General features: G+C 44.0%; 1 pseudogene; it reads left to right on the forward strand.

Moving 5' to 3' along the window:
- The first annotated feature begins 814 nt into the window (after window positions 1-814).
- Window positions 815-11299, forward strand: LOC149338333 (uncharacterized; annotated as a pseudogene).
- Window positions 11300-26942: the final 15643 nt, after the last annotated feature.

The following is a 26942-nucleotide window of genomic DNA, read 5'->3' on the forward strand; positions in this document are numbered from 1 at the left end:
GCTGATTAATAGTAAGGATGGGCAGGAGCTGCACTGCCTGGCCAAAGCTAGAGTCGCCGTGAGTTAGGTGGACACGGTGCAGGAAGTGCTTCTTCTTCCCTTGAAGAACATGGCGGAGATGGGTACGCATAGTTTCCTGAGTTGCTTATGCGCCTTAAAACTCCATATAACTCCATATAACTCCAGTCTCCAGTCTCCAGAGCTCAGCTCGGCGCGTCGCGTATCCCCGTGGCAGTGCGGCTACCAAACTACCCCGAGTTGCCATTGCCTAGCTACTGCTTCGCTGCGCTCCAGCAGGTGTCGCTGCGCTGCTGCCTCCTGGTTGACAGTTCACAGCTGTGCTGCGCAGAGCTGTCGTTTAACGCTTCCTTTCTCCGTCGTCACGACTGCTACACTTACTGATTAGTTTTCTAGTTCTTTTCCGCCACTGTGAGTCAACGCTTTTTCTGTATACTTATCTAAATACCTTAGCTGCCCACCTGTTATCGTTGAATTTCCTCAGGCATTCATATGGTATTTAGCTCTTAGCTTCCTGTGCTTCCAAAGATGCTGAGTCCATATCCCCTTGTACTGCCTCGTTTGTCGCCCTCCCGTGGGCACCTAGTGCTAATCTTCCAACCGCTCTGATTTACGTCTAATCTCGACTGAACTTCTGCCCTTAAGCACAGAACCGTATTCCCGAAAGTAAGCCCCGGCACCATTATTCCTTTCCAAATACCTCTCAGTACTTTAGTTGTACCCCCATAATGCCCTATGCTTCATCCGCACGGCGTCTCTTCGCCCTTTTCTTTGTGGGCGTGGGAACAGCGTCATCATGCGGCTGCTTCAGGGCATGCGTTTCTTCATGCAGATAACGGCAATCCTTCAACTCAGCGCGGGACCTATGGCACCGGCTGATACCATTCCGGCTGTGCCTGTGACTGTCGACATTCAAGTTGGCTGCGTGGAAAACGGAAAGCTCTGGCAACCCTACTACACTATGGCTCCATCGTACAAGTCCTCCGCATCGTCCACGACATCACCTTTTTAACTGGGGCCACATTCTCGATATTCTCCAATCCGCCATGAGCGGGGCGTACCCGTGACGTGTGAATCGGGGCGGTGCGAAAATGCGTAACAGCAGAATAGAATGACGACATTGAAGAATAAAGAAAAAAGTATGACAAAAAAAATAAAGTGTCGTCTGCTACTTGGCGCCGAGTACAAAAAACACCGCCGAGTTGCGGCGCGAAGGTGAGTTAGCACAGTAGCGCCGTAGAGATGGACGGTGAAATGCGTTGCGGCGGCGGCAGCGGCGGACTCGGCGTACTCGCCGCACACATTAGCTGAGTGATGGTGCTGAATGCGACGCTAAAGACCCTGTGGCCGGTCGTCACGGAAATAAGAGCGACCGCTTATTGCCCGAAGCCATCGCGCAGCGTGTCGCGTCTCCGTACTTGTGAGATGCGATCAGCGTCACGGGGAGAGGAATTGGCGGAGAAACGGCTGGCTCTCGATCGTAACCTCAACGCGTCAGTGGCGTTGGAAAGCTTTACCTCACCGTGTCACTTCTTCAGGTGCATAGAACTTAACGCTACCCTTGGTTACGTTTGCAAGCGGCCGCGCACGAAACGCGACTGCGAATCGCGTCAAGTGCAACGCTATGAGCGCGTACTTCTTATTATAAAAAGCGTCAAATGCGAAAGCAAAATAGGGAGATATTGTTTCCCGCCAGCACTTAAAGAAAAACAGACACAGCTAAAAGTCCACTGTCAACAGAAGCATGTATTTCACAGTGTTGGCGTTTCACTTAATCTGAATAGGACATGGAACTCATATTTTGCTTTGTGAACATTAACTAAGTCTGCCTGCAAGCAGACTTCACGGACTTTATGTAAAAGCACCTCACGAATGCATGGCGCAGAGTGGCAGGTACATTATTTCATTCAAATAAAAAAAGGCTCTCAATAATGCTATTTAATTTCAATGTTTGAAAAGGCCCTCAATCTCTTTAATTCTGTCTAACCATGAGCACACAGCACTTACCAAGGGCATATAGGCAGATACACCACTCGTGTGATGCAAGTACGCACCAAAATGTGAGAGGTGAAACAAAATTTGTCATGCCCATCCCTACAATTCCTTTGCTGTAGGACAACAGTAATGCATCCACAGCAGCACCAGGCAGCTCCTTTCAATGCAGCAAGATTCCTTGTAAGAGGGCAATGTGTGATGTCAAGAGAGGTGAAGTCGGCTGGAAAAAGATATCTTCACATATGCTACTCAACATTGGGGAGTGGGACGAATATAGAAGAGGATAGTGAAAGTGGAGGGTGATTACAAACAGCTAATGCAGTCTGCAAGACACTTGCTTTATTTGCTTCATGCAAGTTATTGGTTTGGTTTATTGGGGTTTAATGTCCCAAAGCAACTCAGGCTATGAGGGACGCCGTTGTGAAGGGCTCCGGAAATTTCGACCACCTGGGGTTCTTTACCGTGAATGCAAGTTATTATCATAGGATGCATATACACGCGTATTATCTAGTGCACATGTCATATTAAGCCTGAACATGCCTCGGTGTCAGGTCAAGGAGCTCAAGGAGAATAAAAACGATGGTGAGTTAAGAAGGAAGAACAGCAACACAACAAGAAAAGCACAAGCATGCACAGCAGCAAGATAAAACACAAAGGGGGCAAGAAATGCAAGGCTAACATGGCCCACAGTATTTGAGGGAGGCAGCATCACAGACAAGCAGTGGTATTCTGGCAGAAGGTCCATTAATGCAGCATGATAACACTGGATGATGTGGATTGGTTTTGGCAAGCCATGTGCACTCCACGAGCAATCTACAAGAGGCCTCAGTCATGTTTCTAGCCTGATGTGCAAGTGCTTGACTTTCCCTCTGTGCAAGCTCCTGACCACATACATATCAGGGCCATTGTTGGTTCTCTTTGAGTGGTGAATCACAGTGCCGTTAGGCAACATTTACACCATACACTGATGCAATAAAGACCCTGTGATGCCACTATTGTGCACTACAGGAGAGTAATGCTCAATGAAATGCGTTCACTCTCAAAGTACTTTCCTTTACTGTGAACTAAAATAGACAACCCTCTATGTACACTCAAAATATGACATCTACAGTTCAGTGAAGGGCACCATACCAGATGTAGGTGCTGAAATGTCGGGAAATGTCTGAAAGGACACTGAGGACCAATCGAAGTTGCTCTGCAAAAGTAGATTACCACATTCCAATAACAAAGGGCCTACCTGTACTGAGAACAAAGCTTGTGTACAGCTCAGAGATTATTTGTTCAATGAAGCAGTTCAAAATTACTGTGGTGAAGCGCGTTGGCAGGAAGGAGCCTTTGGTTGGTAATAACTTTATTAGTCCCACTTCAGTGGATCAGGTGAGGGTGGCTGAAGGGGTGTTGAACAGGTTGGCGACGGCCTTCAGGCTATTCTAGGTGACCAGGCACTGTTTGGCTGCGGCGACCTTCAAGGCCCAGACCATGATGCAATGCGCAGAGCAGCCTCCCATCGCTCCTGTGATTGCATCCCTTGGAAAGGAGGTTTCGGTTTGTTTGGGCAAGCCTGATAGGTGCGTTTAAAATCCGCTCTGGTGCTCAAGCATAAGTGACAGGTTGGAAATTTCTCCCTTCTATGTATGTATTACATTCCACTGTATGAAAAAAAAATAGAACACTTAAAATGCCTATTGGTGTGTGCGCATGGAGGGTAAATTGTTTTTTTGAGCATGATTAAGACAGCTTGAAAAATGGTAAGCAAGTTTGACTCAGAGTTTCCACGAGGAGAGTGTTAAATTAATGAACCGAAACTATTCATCACCAATATAATGATATAACAGGTTGCAAAATGTTGATGAAATTGGAGTCATTGCAAGTGCCTGTGCATAAAATTTAAGCCCCCTGAAAAAGTACCGTCTTGTACAGCTTTGCTAGCTAATTTCTCTTTAAGTTGTAGCAGAAGTATGAAACCAAGCCAAGTCAGGTGGAGACAGGCTGCTATTCTTTTTTCACACTATAAGAATAATTTTTTTTTTCTGACTACCACCAAGTAATATTATTAGTGCTGTATGGTATGTGATGGCATCGCAATTAGTGCTAAGAAGTTATTGGGTGCCATGTGCAACCAGAAATGAAAGTTACGGAAAGTCTGCACACACCACTGTCAAGGAGAGAGGCTGCGATTCTGCAGAAGACCCAGTGTTATCCAGCCGGCATTGTGTCAAAAAACAAGCTTCACGCGTGGATGTCCGCAGTGAAAGTCACTGAAAAGAGGATTTGTAATCTGAATCAAACGTCGGCACATGTTTGAAACTACTTCACTTTATAAAATAATAGATTTTGGTTGGTTTGGTTTATGGGGTTTAACGTCCCAAAGCAACTAAGGCTATGAGAGACGCCGTAGTGGAGGGCTCCGGAAATTTCGACCACCTGGGGCTCTTTAACGTGCACTGACATCGCACAGTACACGGGCCTCTAGAATTTCTCCTCCAAAGAAATTCTAGCCGCCGCGGCCGGGATCGAACCCGCGTCTTTCGGGTCAGCAGCCGAGCACCATAGCCACTGGCCACCGCGGCGGCTAATAGATTTTACGTACAGAAAATTAATAAATTTCTGTCTGCCTTGAAACCCATGACCCCTGGATCGCCAGCCAGGCACGCTACGAACTAGACCGTGTAGGCACATTGACTTTGCTGAGGTACAAAGGGGGGGTGGGGAGTGATGCGCGGGTGCTGTTGGCTTAATTTGAAGCCTAGCAATGTAATTACTGCAGTGAACTAGAGATGTGCCAATTAGTGAGGAACTAATTACAATAACATTATGTAGGTGAACTGCAGTGTGGAAGAGTTCAAAGACAAGAGTTGGGGACCTGTGTTGAGGAAAATGTGATAAATGTGTGAACACGAATGAAGAACAGTGACTGTGTGTGTGAAGAGAAACCGCTGCAGGGAGCCATAAACTCTGTTGTGTGACACCCATGAATGCTGAGCTTAAGTGTGCCCCACACATTTGGGTGGTGAGACAAGTTGCAATGCCTCTTTAGGTGTTGCAATTTGCTTAAAAGGAGTGAGGTGTCTTTTACATGCAGAGTGAAAAGTTTGTGGAAGCCATTATTGGCAAAATAATTTATTTCCATCACTGAACTTCATGCATCCTAGAATTCATTATGCAGCCTAACTGCGGATCATTACCTAGTGCAACAATACACATTGACGAATATGTCTCGTCTACAAAGATGAGAATTTTTTTGGGACAGGCCCGTCTTTCATAACCGTTTGACAGTGGTATACATGCACATTAGTGTTGCCTAGTTCGCAAACTTAAGTAGCTAGCAGTCGCCTTTGCTAAACAGAAAAATGGCAGCACGTACACTGATATGGTCCAGTCACACTAAGGGTTTAGGGGGTGAGCAGGTTGTCAAGGATTTTTCATAAAATGACCAAACAGCATCCCCAATTTGCATGAAGCAAAACGCAAGGGAACATGTCAATGAAAATGGGATCTAACAGAGTTTCACTGGGAGGAAAGGAGTGCAGTGACCTTCCAATGCATGCATTCAAGGTTGATGGCCCAGCACAGAAAAAGAACACAGACCACAAATCCTGGAAAGAGAAAAAGATCCCAAGCCTGGGAAGACCGCCTGAGTAACCCAGAAAGGTCAACAAAGTTTACTACTACTACTACGACTATTATGATACATTTCCAGTACAATTATTGAACCGGATCATGCCCTTCCAGCTACAAAATGCCATTTCGAGCTTTATTATTGAAACACAAATTACGTCCAGCTGCATAATTTATACCTCCATTTACCTTCAACTGAATTAATGCACAATTTCTAGGTTTTCATCACAGGTACAAATTTGAGCTAGAAGATGTGAATGGGTAGACGTGTGAAGACGCTGGCCAGGCCTTGCATTTTCATCTGGAAAAATGACCATGAAACAATTACGTGACTTCTCCTTCAGGAAAAATAGTTCACTGCTGTATAACTACAAGCAGCATGTGAAAGAGGCAGTCGAAAGCAGGCACACAGAGGCAACCAGATGCCATGAGACAAAGCACGTTGCGATCTTATCACACAAACAGTGCCACACAAGGCATGTTGCACCCTGAAGAACAGATGTTGTAAGCCAATTCCTTGTTGCAACAAGGAATTGGCTTACATCACTTCACATGTGACATAAGCTTTGATTTTCACGGCCCTTTTCACACTATCTTCTTACTTCTTTGTGTTATGTTTTTGTATATATACCCTTCCGTCCTACAATAAACCCGGTTGATAGTCAGCGCTTGTCTTGTTGTTGTCCCGCCTTTTTTGCGCTGTTCACCAGTATGAATGCATACCAACTCGCCCAGATCTCAGCCTTACTGAAGAGAGATTGCACACAAACGGGTCATGGATGGATCCCGCACAGACTTCGAGTGAGCTGGAACCTTCACCGGCAGGAACAACACACCTGTAAATAAAATGTACAAGAGTCATACATGTATGTTTTTCGTGCGCCCTAAGAGAGATGATTTCTTTCACCCTCCTACGGTCATTTCCACGTGACTGCTGTGCAACTGATGATGCAACACTGTTATGAAAATATTACCTTGAATAGCAAAATTACTTTTGTGTGCTTCACTAATAACGCTTAAGCCAGGGTATGGTATTCTTTTAGAGTTTCACGCAATTTTTTTTCCACACTTAAGGAAACGACGCCTTCCACCTGATTTCACCTATGCTGCCTATCACATTCATCAACACCAAAAACAAAGCAATCGACCAACGTACTAGCATGCTAGACTTTGTTTTCTCAACTTGAGCCGTGTGCAAAAACTGAAAACAGTATGATGAAAAAAGCAACGCGAAATGCCGAATAAAAATTTCGGATTCGCAGCATGCATGCAAAAGGAATGAGAATGACGCTACACACACACACAGATGTCTCGTCGAGAAGCCCGACACATTCCTGGAGTTTGTTGCTCGGTCGCGCGAACATCTGTCGTGTCATCTGCTCATCACAGGCGCAAAGCCCATCCGTTCTGCCACGTGTCACAGCTGGCGATCGCCCCTCAGAGCTCGACAGGTCGGCACTGCTTCTCGCCGCAATGCATCCTTGCATAACCACCACACCATACGCCTCGTCAGGTGATTGCACAGACGAGCTGTCTAGTCAGAGACAGCTCGAAAGCATCGCGGTGACCTCGAAAGTCGCTCACCTTTCCCACTTCTAGGGTTTAACAAACGACGAATGAATGCAAGGAGCAGCAAATCGCATCGCCGGCACCGCCATTCGAGCAATTTTCGCGCTTCACTAACCGCACGGAGGGATGATTTCTCACTGCGAGCGAAGGGTTTGCAACGGGAGAGCAATTAGCGCCCCCATGCGGCTGTACGCTTAAGCTTTCACTATTAACGCTCTCAAGGGTTGCTTATTTCAGATGTGCTCTTATAACGCCATACCATTACATTGTACAATCAAAACAAGACTTTTGTGAGCTTAGTTTGTCTTGAAATAAATACCCGTTAAAGTGCGGCTACCTAACGCCGTATAAATCAACATTTCACTAACTCATTTGCATGATTCGGGTACCTTTCGCCGGGCGAAATGATGGCGGCGAATTTCAGCCATTTTTTGCAATGGCGGCAAAACGTAAACGTGATGAAACGTCACTCTGACATCACTCCAACATGTGTGCCTATCACGTGATTTACGTGATATTGTTCCAACCAATCAGATTTTAGGAAGTTGCCATTTCTGGTGTGCAGCTATTTTCTCCAAATTGGCAAGTCGAGCGCAAGTGCTCTCGCGCGGACCACTTGTAGCTTCTTTTCCCTTCACAATCACATATATGTACCAGCCGGGCACCAAGAATAGCGCTACGAAAATGCATTTTCAATGCCACGTCAAATCGACGTCACCGCGAAAAGTGCTGCTGTAACCGAGCCTGATTGACACGCCCATTGACGGCGATTGACACTTCTGACAGCCAATCAGAGAGGCAATATGGCGCCGACAGGCGAATGTGAATATCGAGAATCGGGCCCCTGGATAAAAACGGACTGCAGCGGCCTGCGCCTTTCAGTGGGCGTGGGAACAGCGTCATCATGCGGCTGCTTTAGGGCATACGTTTCTTCATGCAGATAACGGCAATCTTTCACCTCAGCGCGGGACCTACGGCACCGGCTGATGCCATTCCGGCTGTGCCTGTGACTGTCGACATTCAAGTTGGCAGCGTGGAAAACGGAAAGCTCTGGCAACCCTACTACACTACGGCTCCATCGTACAAGTCCTCCGCATCGTCCACGACATCACCTTTCCACCTGGATAAAAACGGACTGCAGCGGCCTGCGCCTTTCAGTGGGCGTGAAAACAGCGTCATCATGCGACTGCTTCAGGGCATGCGTTTCTTCATGCAGGTTGGTAATAACTTTCATTCATTTCATTTCATTTTATTTCGGACAACAATACATGGTGTCCGCGGGGAGAGGCTAAAGGAGACTGTAGTGTCTCCTGACGAGGCCTAACACCCGCTTTACACGTCGGTGCAGATGGTGCAGAGTGACATATCAGTGAAAACAGTGGTACATAAAACACAGTGGGACAGGAATTCAACATAAGCAATTACACAAACACTGATCAGGCAGAAAATAATACTCAAGAAGTCATCAACAATGAGCGATAGTAATTGGAGTAGAAAAGAAAAACACATTCGCACAGAACAAGAAAGAACAGTACAGAACAGTAGGTGTAAAAAGAATGCAGCAGGTATGCATAACAAAATTTCACACGGGGGTGTTCAAAAGATTGCTCATTTTCTTCTTAAATTGATGAATGGTGACACTCTCCTGGGCACAAGCAATTAGTGTTGGATATTTGTTGCATAAAACTGTTATTTGGTGATCCGTAGTCTGGGTTCCGTAATTAATGCGAGGCCTAGAAGGAATCAAGGAAATTGTGCGCAAGTTATGTGGGATTTCTCTATTCAAATAAGAACGAAAAAATGATTCAAAGTCATGTTTTATTTTTTGGTAGATTAGGTGTGCTATGTAGTGCTTATAGCATAGAAAAAACGGTAACACCTTACAAGAGGTAAACATGTCATTGGTACTAGCAGAATAACTACCCAATATGCGCAAGGCTCTTTTTTGCAGAGAGAACAACCTATCTGAGTCAGTTTTATTACATGTTCCCCACACTAAGATACTATACACAATATGGGAATGAATAAGAGAAAAATATAGCTGTTTTTTTACATGGAATGGAAGAAGATAACGAAGTCGTTGAATTAACCCAACTGATCTTGATATTCGCATCCGCAGACTGTTGATGTGATCAGTCCAGCCCAAGTCACTGCGGAAACGAACTCCTAGGAACTTATGAGAATTCACCTGTTCAATTTCTGTGTTATTAAAATATAGTCGGATATTATGATCAAGAGGCTTATTTTTGGCACGGAAAAGCACATATTTCGTTTTTTTTATGTTTAGTTCAAGCTCATTGGCATCAAGCCATGTTCTCAGTTCATTGAGCCAGGTATTGGATTGATATTCAATCATGCTAAGGTTGGGACCAGAAAAGAAGACATTAGTGTCATCAGCGTAGAGGACCATGTTTGAAGTTGAAAGTATATTTACAATATCATTAATATATAAAATTAAAAGTAGAGGGCCGAGAATAGACCCTTGTGGTACACCGAATTTTATTACGCCCGTGTCGGATTTAAGCTCCTGTAGCCACGTAGACTGCCTCCGTCCTGTAAGATAGCTTTACAACTATTTGTGTGCAATACCGCGAATTCCATATTTTTCTAGTTTTAATAATAAGATACCGTGTTTAATTGAATCGAAAGCTTTGCGAAAGTCTAGAAATATTCCAATGGTGAAAAGCTTTTGTTCGAAGTTAGAAAGAAGGCGATCTTTTATGTCCAGTAGAGCAGTCTGTGTGGATTTGCCAGCCTGGAATCCATACTGTTCTTTGCATATTACGTTTTTTTATCAAGGAAGTTTTGTAATCTTTTATGTACCACACGTTCTGCGATCTTGGAAAACAGTGGCAATATCGAGATAGGGCGATAGTTGCTCATATCAATTTTGTCGAGTCCCTTGTAGATTACTGTAATTCGAGCTGATTTCATCTTATCAGGGAAAATACCAGTCAGGATCATCCTGTTGCATATATGCGTTAAAGGTGGAATGATGCTTCTGATAGCGGCTTTTACTGGTAGTGTACTTATATCGTCATCACCTGGAGAACATTTATTTTTAAGGGAATTAACGATAACTACGATTTCTTGTTCAGACGCGGGGGTCAGAAATCAACTATTCCATGTTTGCTAAGAAATTGAGCAATATGTGCCTGCTGCTGTTCCCACGCCCGGGAGTGCTGTTGAATTTGTTCGCCCAGTGCTTCGATGTTTCTAGTCAACTGCTTTTGTTGTCGGGAGACGTGAGCTTAACCCCGGCCCTGGGTCGGGCTCTGGCGCTGCCACACGGTCCAAAGACAGCGCTGTTGATAATTCTCTGCAGAAACAACTCAATGACGTGTTGACTCTGTTAGAAGGTGTTAATTCAAGGACCGCTAAAATAGAGTTAGAGCAATCACACTTAATAGCCTCTATTAATGAAATGAAACTAAATCAAGAATCTATGATTTGGAATATTGCCGATATTGACGCGAGACTGTCGGCAGTGGAATCTAAATCATCCGCCACTGATGCGGCCCACGGGGAATTGCGGATTTTGCGTGAGCTAGCCGATCAGCTTGTCAATGAAAATAGCAAGTTACGTCTTGGACAGGCAGAGCTGGAAGACCGGCAGCGCAGGGAAAATCTTCTGTTCTTCGGCGTACCCGACAGTTTGTCCGAAACGTGGGATGAAACGGAGGAAAAGTTATTGAACCTTGTTTCAGGCTGCTTTGATCCTGTTCTTACGAATGACATGTTTGAACGAGCACACATGATTGGTGTGTTCTCAGACGAAAAGAATCGTCCGATTGTTGTGAAGTTCCGGTCTTTCAAAACAGAACAACAAATCCTAGTGCAGTCTGCTAAACTTAAAGATAAAAAGCTCACTGTAAGTGAAGATTATTCTTTGCAGACACGTGTCGCTAGAAAGAAGCTTGTGCAGATCGCGAAGGATGCTGACTTTAAGTATAAGCTGAGGTATAACAAACTGTGTGGTAACAACAAATGCTACGGCTATGACCCTATTCAAGATAGCGTTTTCGAGCTACCTGGCCCAGTGGGATCTTCAGTGGCCCCTTGTCGCGCTGCTTCTGGCTCGCCACACGCTTCGCCATAGAGGTGCGGGAGGGGCAGTGGACGTGCGACTGGAGATAAGACAGCGCTTTCAATTCTTTTCACAAACATAAGAAGCATGATACCAAAGCGGGAAGATCTAAACTTTGTCATCGACTCATGTGATGCCGATGTTGTATTGCTGACAGAAACGTGGCTCTCTGCAAAGATAGAGAGCAAGGAACTGTTTGATTGCGAGAAGCGCTACAATGTTTATCGTTCTGATAGAGGTCACGGAAGTGGAGGAGGTGTTTTAATAGCCATCGCCGATAATATTTTGTCTTCACCGATTAGTCTTTCTAGCACTTTAGAGTTGGTTTGGGTTGAACTTCGTGTTCATTTCAGGAAACTGATTCTGGTCATATGCTACCGTCCCCCGTCTTCGTGTGCAACTTTCGTTGAAGATTTGCATGATGCTGTTAACATGATCTCAGTACGTTATCCGGGTGCGGCAATCCTTCTTGCTGGTGACTTCAATTATCCCAGTATCGTGTGGGCTAATACGTCGCCGTATCCTCGCCCCTTTTCTACCGAATCCAATAACTTTTTGCGAACCTGTTTGGACTTTAACCTTTCGGAGCTAGTTACTAAGCCAACTCGAATCACGCCATCATCTTCCAATGTTTTAGACCTTGTGCTAATCAACGCGCCGGATCTTATCACTTCAATCTCGTAGTTAACTGGTCTTAGTGATCACTCCTTGCTTCATTTCGATGCAAAAATTAATATTCCTAATCGCCGGAACATATTCAAGTCAATTAGAGATTACAAGCGGGCGGACTATAATGCTATTAATCGTGAATTAGCTCTTTTCGTAAACAATTATTTACCAGATTTTCCACAGCGTTCTGTCCACACTAACTGGGAAAGTTTAGGGACACTGTCGAACGTCTCACTAATACATTTGTGCCGCTAAGAATTTTGCGGTGTAATAGCCAATCACCGTGGTTTAAGAACGTTTTAAAAAGGCTATCTAATAAGAAAAAACGTTTGTTTCGCTCGGTGAAATCGTCGAATTCGCAACAGCGATCGGACTGTTACATTTCTGCGGCCGCTGAGTACAAATTAGCTCTGAAAAATGCTAAGGACAACTTCTTTAACAGTACTTTGCCTGCTTTGCTGATTAATAACCCTAGACAGTTTTGGAACACTGTGAACAAGAAAGATAGTTCGTCAATACTACTTACACCTTCTGACGGCGTTGCATTTTCACCTAATGAATGCGCTAGTGTTCTTAACAGTGTTTTTGTTGCTGCTTTTTCTGGCAATGTTTCCCTTACCAATCAGGAGTGTGCGGTCTTGGATGCTTTTCCCATGGATCCAATTCTTTTTGACACAACTCGCATCCTGAGGATAATTGAAAACCTTAAGATTTCTTCCTCCTGTGGCGTCGATAACATTAATTCGAAATTTCTGGTTAACACAAAGATGTACAGTTCAATGATCCTCACCAAACTGTTTGACCAGTTTCTGGAAACAGGCTGTATTCCCTATGACTGGAAGGTTGGGAGGGGGTGATTCCGCTACATTAGTCTGGCGATAAACATTGCCCTGATAACTTTCGCCCTGTGTCGCTCACCAGCATTCCATGTAAAATCATGGAACATGCCATCTACTCTCATCTTGCCAGCTTTTTGAATCCAATTGCTTTTTCACTAATGCCCAACACGGCTTCCGTAAATCATTTTCATGCGAAACTCAACTCATATGTTTCACAAATGACTTCATTGCATTCTGGATCGTGGGTCCCATGCTGATTCTATATTTATGGATTTTTCTAAAGCATTTGACAAGGTTTCACACGAGCTTCTTTTTCTTAAACTAAACAGCCTTAACATTGATTCCACAGTGCTTCCATGGTTGCATTGTTTTCTTTCAAACCGAAGTCAGTTCGTAACAGCAAATAACGTCAATTCAGATTCCTCTGCTGTTTGCTCTGGCGTGCCTCAGGGTCCGTTCTTGGGCCCCTCCTCTTTCTCATCTATATAAACGACTTACCAACTAATATATCGTCTTCCATTTGTCTTTTTGCCGATGATTGTGTTATTTACCGCGAAATTAATGATGATAATGGTGTATGTGTTCTTCAGTCAGATATTAACAAGGTACTGGATTGGTGTAGCCTGTGGAATATGAAGCTAAACATTACTCAATGCAAGCATTTGCCCATTTCTAGTCTATCTAATACACCCTCCAGCTACTGCATTAATGGCATCACTTTTGAAACTGTGTCGTCTTATAAATATCTGGGTGTTCACGTCTCTCCTAACCTGTCTTGGAAAGGTCATGTTGACTACGTTACAAATAACGCCAATCGCATGCTTGTATACCTTCGCAGAAATTTTTCATGTGCACTGAGTTCATTAAAACTATTACTTTACAAAACATTGGTCCGCTCTAAATTGGAATATGCTTGCTTCATCGGTGTGGAACCCTGGGGTCGAATCTCTCATTTCTGACTTAGAATCCATTAAAAACCGCGGTTGTCGCTTCATACTTTCCAACTATCATCGTACTAGTAGTGTAACTGCCATGAAAGCTAACCTTTCCCTGCAGCTTCTTTCCCATCGCAGGTCAATAGCTTCATTATGTACTTTTCACAAAATTTATCATAATCCTTATCTTAAAGAGAAGTTACTAAAAAGACCACCCTATATTTCAGCACGCATTGATCACCGTCACAAAGTTTGGATCCCTCCTTGTCGTACAAGATGTTTTCACGATTCATTCATACCCAGAACTTGTGTCAGCTGGAATCACCTTCCCCACAATATTGCTGTAATTACTGATACTGCCGCATTTCGTAACGCTGTTATTAATTTTATATAAGTATGTGTCTATAACTTTGTTAATTTATTAGCTGCTGTTTTCTTTTGTGTTTTGTTTTGTGTAATGCCGCCTTTGGTTAATTCTGTTATTGATTTTATACCAGTGTGTGCTGTAACTATATTCAATTTTTCTAGCTGATTTTTTGTTTTTTGTACTTGCGTGTTATTCCCACTCCCCTCTGTAACGCCTAACGGCCCTGAGGGTAAATAAATAAATAAGTAAATAAATAAGAGACTGTTCATGCTTTTCCGTGTATATCTTCCCTTTGTTTAGCCATATCCCGAGGAATTTTTAATCGGCCCCTCGGGGTGTTTCGTGGCCTTGTATTGTAAGTCCTTGATCAGTTGTATCGTTGAAAATCACACCTGAGCTAGCTGTGCTAAAACTGAAACCTAGAGCGTCTCCTTCATCTCCACATCAATTAACCAAAGTTTGAAAAATCGTCCTGGCTATCTGCCAACAGTACAATGTCGTCCGCATACATTAAAATAGAGAGCCGCTGCTCAATAAATCATCATCATCAGCCTGACTATGCCCACTGCAGGGCCCACTGAATTGCCTTTCCCATGTCTCTCAAATTATCCCTGTCCTACGCCAGTAGCGGCCACTGTATTCCCGCAAATTTCTTAACCTCATCTACCCACATAACTTTCTGCCGCCCTCTGCTACGTTTGCCTTCTCTTGGAATCCACTCCGTTACCCTTAAAGGGACCATGCAAAGAATTAAAAGCCGCTTGTAAATGTTAGAAGTGATGCTCAGAAGCATTGACACCAACTATGAGTCTTCGAAACTGAGCCGGCAATTTATTATGAATTTTTAAAAATCGTGTTTTTTTAAATTCGCGGGCCGTTTGGTGTCTTCGTAGGGAGCCATTTTTAAAACAAAATCGGGAAAACAGACGTCACTAGACACATGACGTCGGCAGGCCACCCCACGCTGTCATTCGCTCGAGCCGCGGCACTACGACGTCACGGGCACACTTCCGGTAGCGGTGAAAATCGTCTGCTCGAGCCGCCGCGCGACCCCTTCGGGCAAGCGCGAGCCAGGGCATTGCCTTCACGCAAATGGTTTCAATTTACCTCTGCCGCCTCTTTATGTCGCCAGTTCGGGAGCCAAGAAAGCGCAGAGACCGGAGAGACGCTGCCGACGCACGCTGCTCCTTGGGAGTGCGACAACCGGAAGTCGTAAACCGAACGTCAGCGAATGACGTATTCATGGGCGGAGCAGAGTTGTTTTCTTTATTTTTATGGTGCCCCGTGCGTACGAGTTGAGGGGGGAGAGGAGGAGCGTTATTTTTAATCGTCTATAACATCGTTGTTATTGGTGCCAGCTCAAAAATTCTTGCGCTGGGGTGACGAGTGATGGATTGCCTATCTTTACGTAATCTCAATTAATTTACTGCATAGTCCCTTTAAGGACCAGCGGTTATCTTGCCTTCGAATTATATGCCCTGCCCAAGCCCACTTCTTCCTCTTGATTTTAACTAGGATATCATTAAAGGGATACTGAGGCGGTTTTCGAATCAGCTAATTTTAGGGTTTTGAAGTAGTGTCATTGCTGATCACGTCTGCTAAATTATTTTTTTCGATTTTGGCTAAAACAGTGGCGCAATCACCAATTAAAAACGCGATGTTCAAATCTCCCGCGCCCCTCGCGAGCGTAGGAGAGGAGAAGAGCGGAGAGGAAAACCTCGTCCATGTCGGCCAACGTGACGTCACGTTAAGGAGTCGGGAATACTTCCATGCACCCGAACGAGCTTTCGGCCAGCGTTGTTTCTCGTGCTGCGTGCGTTGTGACGTACAAAGCGTGTCAGCCGACCTTGAGAATCAGATTCAACACGAGGCACAGTCTATTTATTTTTTTTATTTATTTCAAGATACCCCTAAAGGCCCTCTTCACGAGGGTATTACATAGGGGGTGGTAAAAATTTCAACTTGAATACATGGAAGGAACATTAACATGAGTAACAGGGCAAATAAAAAGAAGCAAGAAAAGAGCAATAACTGGTAGTCAGCAAGAATCGAAATGTGGTGGAACAACAAGACACAAAATAAACAAGAAAACAAGAAAAGAAAACACAAAGTTAAAAACAACGGAATAAACAAAACGAAAAGCAAAACTCGAACACATTGTGGTGAGCAGAACAGAACTAGAAGAAAACTACACATGGCTTTGATTTTTTTAAAGTTCATGGAATGATGTCGCATTCGTTTCAGTTGCGATTGTGTAAGGGAGCCGGTTCCAATCAATAATGGTTTTGGGTATGAATGATTTAGCATAACTTGAAGTGCGACATGTTATGCGTTTGATTTTGAAAGGATGGTCACGGCGTGGAAACACTGCTGAGGGTAAGTGAAAGAAATCGTCGTGAAGCAACGGATGATGTTAAATTTTGTGAAATAGAGTTAAGCGATCCAGTTTACGACGATGGGAGAGGCTGTCAAGTCCAGCACGAGCTTTTAAAGCCGTGACGCTAGTAAAACGTGAGTAGTCAGAATATATGAAACGAGCAGCACGGTTTTGCAGGGATTCTATGTTATCTTTGCTGTAGGCTTGATCTGGGTCCCATATGGCGGAAGCGTACTCAATTTTAGGTCGAATTAATGTAATATAAGCAAGTTTACGCACATGCGCCGGAGCATGTCGAAGGTTACGTTTTAAAAGGCCAAGAGAACGGTTAGCAGCTGCCTGAAGTTAATATGATAGTTCCAGGTTAAGTCTGATTGAAGGTGAACTCCTAGATACTTGTAAGTGGAAGTTGTCTCAACTGTTATGTCATTAAGAGAGTATGCGGTTGGTATGCGATAAGAATTTCTAGTAAAGTTGTTGTGGTTGTGTTGTATTGGGGTTAATGGCGCAGAAGCAGCTAAGGCTATAATGCGCCAAGCTCAAGGTATAGGATATTTCTTTTATGCAGATTTGTGCTGTTATGTGAAAAAATGGTGTACAGGGTATAAAGTTTCTTGTACCGAGTAATAAGAGAGAAAAGAAATTTTAGATCTACAAGTAAAAGCTTTTAAGCAGGCCGGGTAACCTCATCAGCGGTCCTTAGCTGGGCAAGGAAATTGAGGTTCCCAGCCAATCAAATAAAGACCTCAGACTTCTTCTCGAGGATGAGAACAAGGCTGAAGTGTATTATATAAAAAGCGAAACAGTGGATTAAAATTTACAGTTTCTCAAGAAGACCTGCTTCTTTTAAAAAGCTAAAAACACAAGACGGGTTAATAATGGCATTTTCACATAAGAGCAACGCAGGGTGTAAAGGAATGCATTCTTTATAAAACTTAATAAAGTGTTTCTTCCTGAGTTTCCCGAGGTATGAACATGAGAGTAAAATATGATTTATTGTGAGCTCGCCTCCACAGCTTTCACAGAGTGGTTTGTCTTGTTTCGTTAGTAAGAAATTATGTGTAATGTGTGTGTGACCAATGCGGAGACGACATGAAATTATTTCCATAAAGCGTTCCTGGTGCCTGCAGGTCTTCCATTCACCCAAGACGGGCTTTACCAAGTGCAGCTTGTTGTTAACCTCGTTGTCCCATGAAGCTTGTCATTTCCCTCTAAGTTTATTTTGAACCAACCTAATGCAGTCCCTATGCGGTATGATTACTTGTTTTATTTCATGATTGCGGGCAAATGCGGCACATGCATCAGCTCTCGTTTCCGCTGATTCCGACGTGACTAGGAACCCAGCAGAACTTTATTGTACGTTCTTGTGTGTGAGCTTTTATCGTATTGTGTATAATGTTTCCTATTATGGGTTCGACTGCATTCTTGGGGTTTATTGCTGTAATTACGCTGAGGGAGTCAGTGTAGATAACACGGTTCTTTATGTTTTTCTTGATTATGTGATCTACTGCTACAGCAATGGCGAAGCATTCTGCTGTGAAAATTGAAGCGCACTGGGGCAGCCTGAGTACTTTCTCCCATTTACCTTGTACTATCGAACTCCCTACATATAGTGATCACAAAATGAACAAGGGAGGGGAAAACCTCAGGTTGCTAGAGCCAACGTTTCGACAAGGGGACTTGTCTTCGTCTGGGCAAAGCGTTCATCATCGGCAGGGATTATATAGGGCCTTCGCTCCGAGGAGGAAGGCCCCGGGGGTGGGGAAGGAAAGTGGTGTGGGAGGGGATGCGTGTCAGGAAGGGGAGGGAGGTGAATCATCATTCGCTAGGCTGCAATAGTGGAACAACCTATATCCGGGGGGTGTGCAATGAACAAAAGGCTTTGAAGGGGCTGCGACGGGGGGGGGGGGGGGGGGGTGAACCTGCAAAACTCAGATAAAAGGATTAGTCAGCGTGGTACAGGGAAATGAGAACAAGGGAAAAAAAAGGGGGGGCGGGCACTGGAAGGAGAAAGGAAGGGGGGCATTTCCAAGGAAGGGCAAGGCAGGGGGGGGGGGGGGAATGGCTCGTGTTCAGAGAAAGCCAAAAAGTGGGGGCGGAGGGGGTAACAGGAGTGTCATGGTTTCTGAGAACTGGTAGCAGGGGATTAGGAGAAAAAAAAAAAGGTGAACAAAGGGAGAGGGTGACAAGGCCGGAAATGGGGTGGGAGATATGACGTGGGAAGGGTGCAAGGAGCGACAATATACTTATGTGAGGTTCTAGGAAATAGTCTGACCACGTGCAAGACATTTGTTAATTTAAAATTATGCTGACCCTGGAATGTACCTGAGAGATTTCAGGTTTCCTCTGGACATGTTGATCCCTGTTGGTTGCAGTGTTTTAAATTTGTGGATTAGGAATGCTTCTCTGTATTTTCTGTCCCTAGTCGATTTGAAGCCTGACTGAAGAATGAACAATTTGAGTTCGTCGAATTTGTGATGGCGTTGATTAAAATGGGTCGACACTGCCTTCTGTTCATTCCGTGTTGTGTCAGCCCGGTGCCCGTTTAATCTGGCACTCATTGTTTGTCCGGTTTCTCCGATATATTGTTTCTGGCAGTAGGAGCACTGGAGCATGTAGATAATATTGGACGATGTGCAGTCAAAACTGGTCTTTATATCGAAACTGAAATCGCTTGCCGTACTTTTAACCGTAGTGTCCCTTTGTAAATGTTTGCATGTCTTGCATCTGGGTCGATAGCATGAAGTTACTGTCGGTGGTGGTTTCTTACCGAACCTAGCATGCACCAGGATGTCCCTCAGGTTTGTGTTGCGTCTGTATGTTACCCTTGGTGCGTCGGGAAATATTTTCTTGAGACGGTCGTTACCAGTTAAAATGGGGTGGTATTTCCGCAGGATATTGTTTATGTTTGGAAGCGCGTTTGAGTATTTCGTTATAAGTGCAGGAGGTCGTTGACTGTTAGATTTTGTTCGTTTTTTAAGAGCTACATCTCGTTTCAAAGTGGTTGCTCGTTGGAACGCATTATTAAGGGTTGTCTGTGGATGGTTTCTGGTGATTAGTGTGTTTTTTAGCGAGTGGAGGTGTTTCAGGTAGTCATCGTCGTCGCTACATATTCTTCTTAGTCTCGTTGCCTGTCCTACGAATATACCTTGTTTGCAGTGTCTTGGATGATGGCTAGTGAAATCTAAGTATTGCTGTCGGTCAGTAGGCTTCCTGTAAAGTGTGGTTTTGAGCTTGCTATTTTCTAAATGGACAGTGGTGTCAAGGAAATTGACTTGCGTTTTCGAGGAGTTGAAGGTGAATTTAATACTGGAGTGGAATGAATTGAAATGTGTGACGAATGCCTTCAGGGTCTCAGCCCCATGCTCCCATATCATGAAAATATCGTCTATGTACCGCAGGTATATGAGTGGTTTTTTTATAAATGAATTTAGAAGTTTAGACTCTAGTAGCCCCATAAAAATGTTCGCGTAGGTGGGTGCGAAGGGAGTGCCCATGCTTGTTCCAAATACTTGAAGGTAGTAAGAAGAATTGAATTCAAAGTAGTTAAGTGTTAGTACCAATTCAAGTAGCGTGAGGTACACTTCAGTTTCGTGCGGGTGAGGACTTCGAGTTAGAATTTTTAAGAGTGCGTCGATACCTTCATTAATGGGAATATTTGTGTACAAAGCGGCGACGTCAAGTGTGACAAGTATGCTATCTGCTGGGATAATGGAAGCGTCATTCAGAGACTCTATTATGCGGAGGAAGTGCGGTGTATCCTCGACAAAGCAAGGGAGGTGGGTGGGAATATCTGCAAGATAGTTGTTCAGGAAAATTGATAAGTTCTCTGTGGGCGTGTTATTGTTTGAAACAATAGGTCTGCCGGGGATATCTGCGGTAAACAAGTCTTCTGCGGAAACCTTATGGATTTTGGGAAGTAGGTAAAAGCGTCCTGCCTGTTTGTTTAGCGGATTTAAGAAGTGGTAATCGGACTGCGTGATTAGTTCTCTTGATAGTAAGTTTGCCAGTTTGTTCAGAATCAATTTGCAGAACTCTGAAGTGGGATCTGAATCTAATTTCCTATAATGACAAGGGTTGTTAAGTTGCCTAAAAGCTTCTTTTTTGTATTTTTCGGCTGGCAGGATAACTATGCTACCTCCTTTGTCAGAAGGTTTAATGACTATATCGGTTCTAGAAGCTAAGTGGTTCAGAGTAGCCTGTTCCGTTGGGGTAACGTTTCTGCGTTTTCGAGCTTGCTTTGTTTGGTCTATAATTTCTTTCGAAACAGATTTAATGTACAAGTCTAATTCGGGACTCTGCTGCGCTTCCGGCGTCCACGTGCTTTCGGCTTTGAGAGGGATGGGATTAAGGCTGGTTACTGCAGTAGGGTGAGCACGTGTTGACCACGTGTTACAGGAAAGAGCTAGGTTAGTAATTGCGGTGTTTGCTTTTTCGGCAAAGAATTCCTTAATTCGCAATCTTCGCGCAAATTCTGTGAGGTCTCTGTGAAGTTCATACTCGTTAAAATTATTGTTAGTTGGACAAAATGTAAGGCCATGCTTCAGAATCCGTTTGTCGCTATCACTTAGGGATTTGGAAATATCGACAATGTTGCTGTCAGTGTCCTGCGGCGGAAAATGCGTATCTTTTGTCTGTATCGAAATTGGAGGGCGGTTGTTAAACTGTCCAGATGTATTCGTATCTAGCGGAAATTTATCTCTAATTTGTTTATGCTTTATTTAAACAATAAATTTATTAATATATGCGAAAACCTTGCGAAAACCGTGCTGATATTTAAATATGATGTTATGATCTTCAAGATAATGAATGATCTGAGTGTGTATGACATGTTCAAGGACCTTAGAGAAAGTGCAAGTCAATGATATGGGTCTATAGTTTAGAGGATCAGAGCGGAGGCCAGATTTGAAAATTGGAATTACTTTGGCTATACGCCAGTCGTGCGGGATGGAGCCAGAAGATAAAGACTGAGAAAAAAGTACAGACAAGACTTGGAAAATACTGTGAGATATGTTTTTTAGTATTTTGTTGTTAAAGCCCAGTGGATCCGCGCTTGTGGTAATTTTAAGATCACTTAACAAAGTAAGGATACCATCTTCCCTGATGACTATTGGGGCATTGAATAATCTCGAAATGGGTTGAGAACTGGAGAGGTGGTGATGACTTCTTGAGTGAAAACAGATGAAAAGGCATTGTTGAAGAGCTGAGCAGAATGGACATCGTCCAGCTGGTCACCATCAGAACTTGTCAAAAAAGATTTGGCACGCGAATGAGGGTTAATTACTCTCCAAAACCTACGGGGGTTATTAGATAGCATGGTAGGCAAAACGTCATTATAAAACTGGCGACGGGTAGTTTTAAGCATTTTTTGGTAGTTTTTATCACTTTGTATTTTTCCCATGTGTTTAATTGGTTGTTAGCAACTGCTTGCCTATACAAACGTTTCTTCTTATTATTAGCTCTTCGCAGCCGCCCACTGAACCAGGGCGCACTTTTGCTGCACTTAATTGTGATAACCGGTATGTGTTTTGTAATGAGGTTAATTAGAGTAGCTTTAAACACTATCCAGTTCTGTTCAATGGAACGGAATGTAGATTCAGCCAAGAACCGCCCAGAGAAAGAGGTTAATTCATGGTTCATTTGGTCAAAATTAGCTCTGCTATAACACCTGATCATGTTGGTGGTAGTTTTTCTTTCGATAATTCTGCAATTGATGCACCCAGTAATAATGTCATGGTCAGAAAGACCATTAAGATGAAATATTTTAGAACAAGCATCGGGATTATTGGTTAGAATCAAGTCAAGAATGTTTGCAGTGGTACCTGATGATCGCGTGGGCTTTGTAATGAGCTGAGTTAGGTGAAAATCAAGACACATCTGTAGGAAAGCGTGCGCATCCTTATCACTTGGAGGAACAGATAGTGTTTCCCAATTGATGCCTGGGAAATTAAAGTCGCCAAAGGACAAAAGTCTCCGGACCACGTGTTCCTATAACGAAGTCGATAGCTCTGCTATTAGTCAGCGGCTGGAGACCACACTTGTGGAGGTAAAAGGTTAAATTTTTGTTCTTTCATGTGAACAAGTGCGGTCTCCAGCCGCTGTCTAATAGTAGAGCTATTAGCTTCGTTTGAGGAACACGTGGTTCGGAGACTTTTGTCCCCGGCTGTACTACTCTGCATTCGGGTCCATGAACAAATACGGCCGAGGCTGTGTCGTCTTCCACTCTTTTTCGCAAGATCATAAGCTCGCAGCGCAAGCGCTCGCTGCTGTGACGAAGAATTCAAGCTGACCAAAGCAAGTCTACTCTGCTCGAAGCACTTTCGTAAGAGCGGCTACATGCGGAGCTTGTCCCTGATGGGACCTCTGGAGATTTGTGTCGAAAAGGCGCGGCTGAACCATGACACAGTTCCTTCGATTTTCTCGCGCATGAGAGGCGTGTCACCATTCCGAAGAAGCGCCTCTTTTAAAGGTAGAAACATGCTCACTTAGCCCCTAAAGAAACCTTATAGAGGCTCAAACATGTGTTGCCCTTCTCAGCTTAGGTGCGGCCAGACCACCCGAGGCGTGCTCAGCAAGGCTCGGTTAGTGATTTTATACTCGGTTCGACGTGTCCAAGCAAGCAAGCAAGCAACCAGGCAAGCAGAGCAAAGCACAATAAAGCAAAGCAAGCAAGCATCGAAGCTCTTCATATTCGGCATCTCGTTTAATCGTAGCTAAGCGAATAAAATTAAAGCGTTCGATGTTGATTTCGAATCCAAATTTATGAGAGAAATGAATGCCAACCGAGTTTTTGCAAAAAACACCGCAACCTTACTCGGTTTCTTCGTCAAGTTGTGGCAGCGGGCGAGTTGCAGCTAGTTTGGTTTTTAAATACACATATAGTCGGCAACTACTTCACTGGACCTAAACTGCAAATCTAGGAAGGGCGAACGTTTCCCAGGCAGCGATTAATATTTTCTGGCATCTGCTGAACGCGCCACGAGTGAAGCAGCAGCCTTGTGCGCGTATTTGGCTTGGTTTCCAGCGCACAATGATTGCGTCACTATCCTGTGGTCACATGCCTCGCAGTGCTTGGCCACTGCGCTGCGCTAATTTTGACATCAACTTTGTGCTCCTTCATCGTTTCCTTGAAATACTTTCTTGCCCCAACCTGCAACACCGGGTACTGAGAACAGGATTTTTTGTACACAGTGCTTTGGGCCTTTTATTTAGGATGACGCTCCTCCGGGCGAGCCAGGAGGCGTCTAGTGGTGGTAATTGATTTGAGTATTGGTCGCAGCCCTTCCTTTCCGAGAATACGAGCCGAGGTTGTGCTGGTACCTTTTACGCATGGTCTGCATCGCGTCTTTGACGCTGGCGTATGCTTGTGTCTTTTTGGCTTCAGGCGATACGTGGAATGAGCAAACTGTAGTATCCTTTTCTTCGGAGGTCAGAAAAAAAAATAGTCGCCGTATCCGCTTTTACAACGACAATGAAAGCTGCGATCTGCACTCAACGCAGGGCCGGATCCGCATCGGCAGCTTCTCCAGTCCTCAAAGTGACGTCACGACCTCTCTTGACCAATCACGGGCGGCGGCGCGCCGCGCGGCGCGCCCCGCGGCAAGGGCCGCATATTTCGGCTAAAAAAGGCAATTCGCGCTTGTTTTTGCCTTATTTGGATGTGATATTCCAGTATGTGGCATGAAAAACTACAGGACGCCGCTGCCAGCCTTATTTTCAAAAAAAGTGCTTCAGTCTCCCTTTAACGCGCGTTTGCTCCCTCACCCACTCCACCCTCTTCCGATCTCTTAACGTTACACCTGTCATTTTTCTTTCCATAGCTCGATGCGTTGTCCTTAACTTATGCTGAACCCTCATTGTTAGCCTCCACGTTTCTGCACCACAGGTGAATACTGGTAAGATACAGCTGTTGTATACTTTTCTCTTGAAGGATCAGCTGTGACTACCTGCCCTAACCCAGGCAGCATGCCAGGATTGGACCAACAATGGCTCATTGTTGGAATACAGTGGCATCAATATTGGGCTGACATTGGCATGCAAGCATATTACTACATTTTCCAACCTTGCCCATACTTCATACCAAGATTGGTCCAATTTCAGCCATTCTGGCACTGCCAGTATGGGCATATCACTGGCGTTTACACTCATACTTCATTGGCCCTGCAAGTATCGGTCCAATGTTCAGTCATGCAGGTACTACCAATATATACTGAACATCAGCTTTTCCATTGATTTCCCATTGTTGATGCCAAAATTAGTCCTATGGATAGCTATTCTGGCCCTGCCACTATGTACTGAAAACCGGCTACTCCATTCATATCCCATTGTTGATGCCAAGATTGATATGTTCAGCCATTTGGCACTGCCAATGCAAACGAAGCAAACCGGAGACCGGAGACCGGAGCGCGAGCGCTCCGTCCCGCGCCACTGCCCTCTTCTTTGTAACAATATGTATATGTGTGTGTGAAAGTGGTGCTTTTTATGCCGGCATTTTTTACACGGCAATGAAAAATTGCCGCTTTCTGGTATGTAAAAATTGCATTGTATTACAGTATTTATAAAGTTGTCATGTGTTTTGATAATAATTGTTATCTAATTACTCTAATGGCTTTACAAATTATATAATTTCTACTGTTTCACTCATGTACTCGGTCCGCCCTTGTCCATATGTAATAGGGGGTGCGAGCTTGTCAAGCTGCCCGTAAGGCAGCATTTTCTCTCGCCCCCTCCTGTACTTTCAGTACATGAAATAAAATGAAATGAAATTTGAGAAATAAATGAGAGCACCGCAAGAAAAAGACGACACCGGAAAAAGAGCGCTGAAATACAAATCAAAAATATAAAATAAAAATAAGACAAGGCGGAAGAAAGAACGGTGAAAAAAAAACTTTAGTTGTTGAAACATTAGTGAATAAGGTGTTGGAACTTATCCAGGTCAGATTCTGGGGCAATGTCTGATGGTAAAGCGTTCCATTCGGTTATTCAGCGCGATAAAAACAATAAGCATAATGGGATGACTAGCAGTTAATGCGTCTAACTTTGTTAGGACGATCGCGACGTGGAAAGATAACTGGAGGTGGCGGAAAGAATTCATCATGGAGGGAAGAATAGTTATAAAGCTTCTGGAAAAGTGATTGTGGAAATTTCCCGTCTAAGTTATCTAACTAGGATTCAGACTTCAATGAGGTGACGCTGGTGTAACATGAACAACCAGAAAAGATCAATCGAGCAGCACGGTTTTGCAGGGCTTCGATGTTACTGATGATATTATTCTGATGAGGATCCCAAATGGCAGATGCATATTCGAGTTTCGGACGGATTAGTGTGGTGTACGCTAGCTTTTTTACATGTGTCACGGCCTCTTTTAAATTATGTTTGAGAAGTCCGAAAGTACGTCTAGCGGAGGCAAGAGTGAGATTAATATGATGATTCCATGATAAGTCGGATTGAAGGCTAATGCCAAGACACTTGTAACTAACTTTTAAAACCACATTTTGCCCGAACCAATTCGTACAAGTTTTCCTTTTTCCTACGCACCATATCCGACTGGAACTCATTAACCTAACCTAATCAATTCTGCAGAATGAGACTAGCGTTCGTCAGCCATGTTTAATATTGCGTATTAGGTTTTTTTCCTCCTTTGTCTTGCACTGCTGTATTGTTCTATTATTACATTATTGTTGCTGTAATGTTGTATGTTTGTTGCTTTAATTTTCCTTTTTGTGAACCTGACCTTCCGGCTTGGACCTAACCATGGTCTGCACTATGTACATAAATCAAAAAATAATTCATTCTTTGCAAGAACTTTGGCAGAGCTTAATTGATTGTCCTATAACCAAGTGGGCTGTACTAATTTAGATTTGTTTTTATCCAACTTGTAACCCCCCCCCCCCCCCCTGCTCATATGTCCTTTGGCCAAGCGGGGTATCTCTCAACAATAAAAGATAACAAACTTCCACTTGCATTATTATCGGCAGGCACCATCACTGAATTTGATTACATTTAAAATAGCGATAATACTCGTCTGCAAGATCAGCAGTAGGTGCATTAATTACTTTAAAGTCGACTGCTTGTGCTGATAAAAAGGTCATGATAAACTCCAAGTGACTTCAACATATAGTAAACAATGCGATATTAGCGAGAAAAAAAACGCAGTTTTACCTGTAGAAATTATTATTTTCCTAAAGAAAACGAAATAAACACCGAAAAAAGCCCACTGAATTGTCGGGAATTATATATAGAAAAGTGCAACCCCTCGGACCCATACCGGCGACGAAGCGAGCGTCACGCAACGTTCCGCTGAAACTATGAAACAAAAACGAACTTTTCTCGCAAACCAGATCGGAAGTCCGGCACCCGGAATGCTTTCTGCCTCGCGAATGGCTTCCGGGCAGTGACAGAAATCCTCCTCAACCCCAGAACCGGAGAACCGGCGCCATCAGCGACAGCAGCTCCCAGGCCATCGCGC

Source organism: Amblyomma mixtum, chromosome 6 (genome assembly GCF_055824585.1).
Source record: "Amblyomma mixtum isolate Tamu chromosome 6, ASM5582458v1, whole genome shotgun sequence".
Taxonomy (NCBI): Eukaryota; Metazoa; Arthropoda; class Arachnida; order Ixodida; family Ixodidae; genus Amblyomma; species Amblyomma mixtum.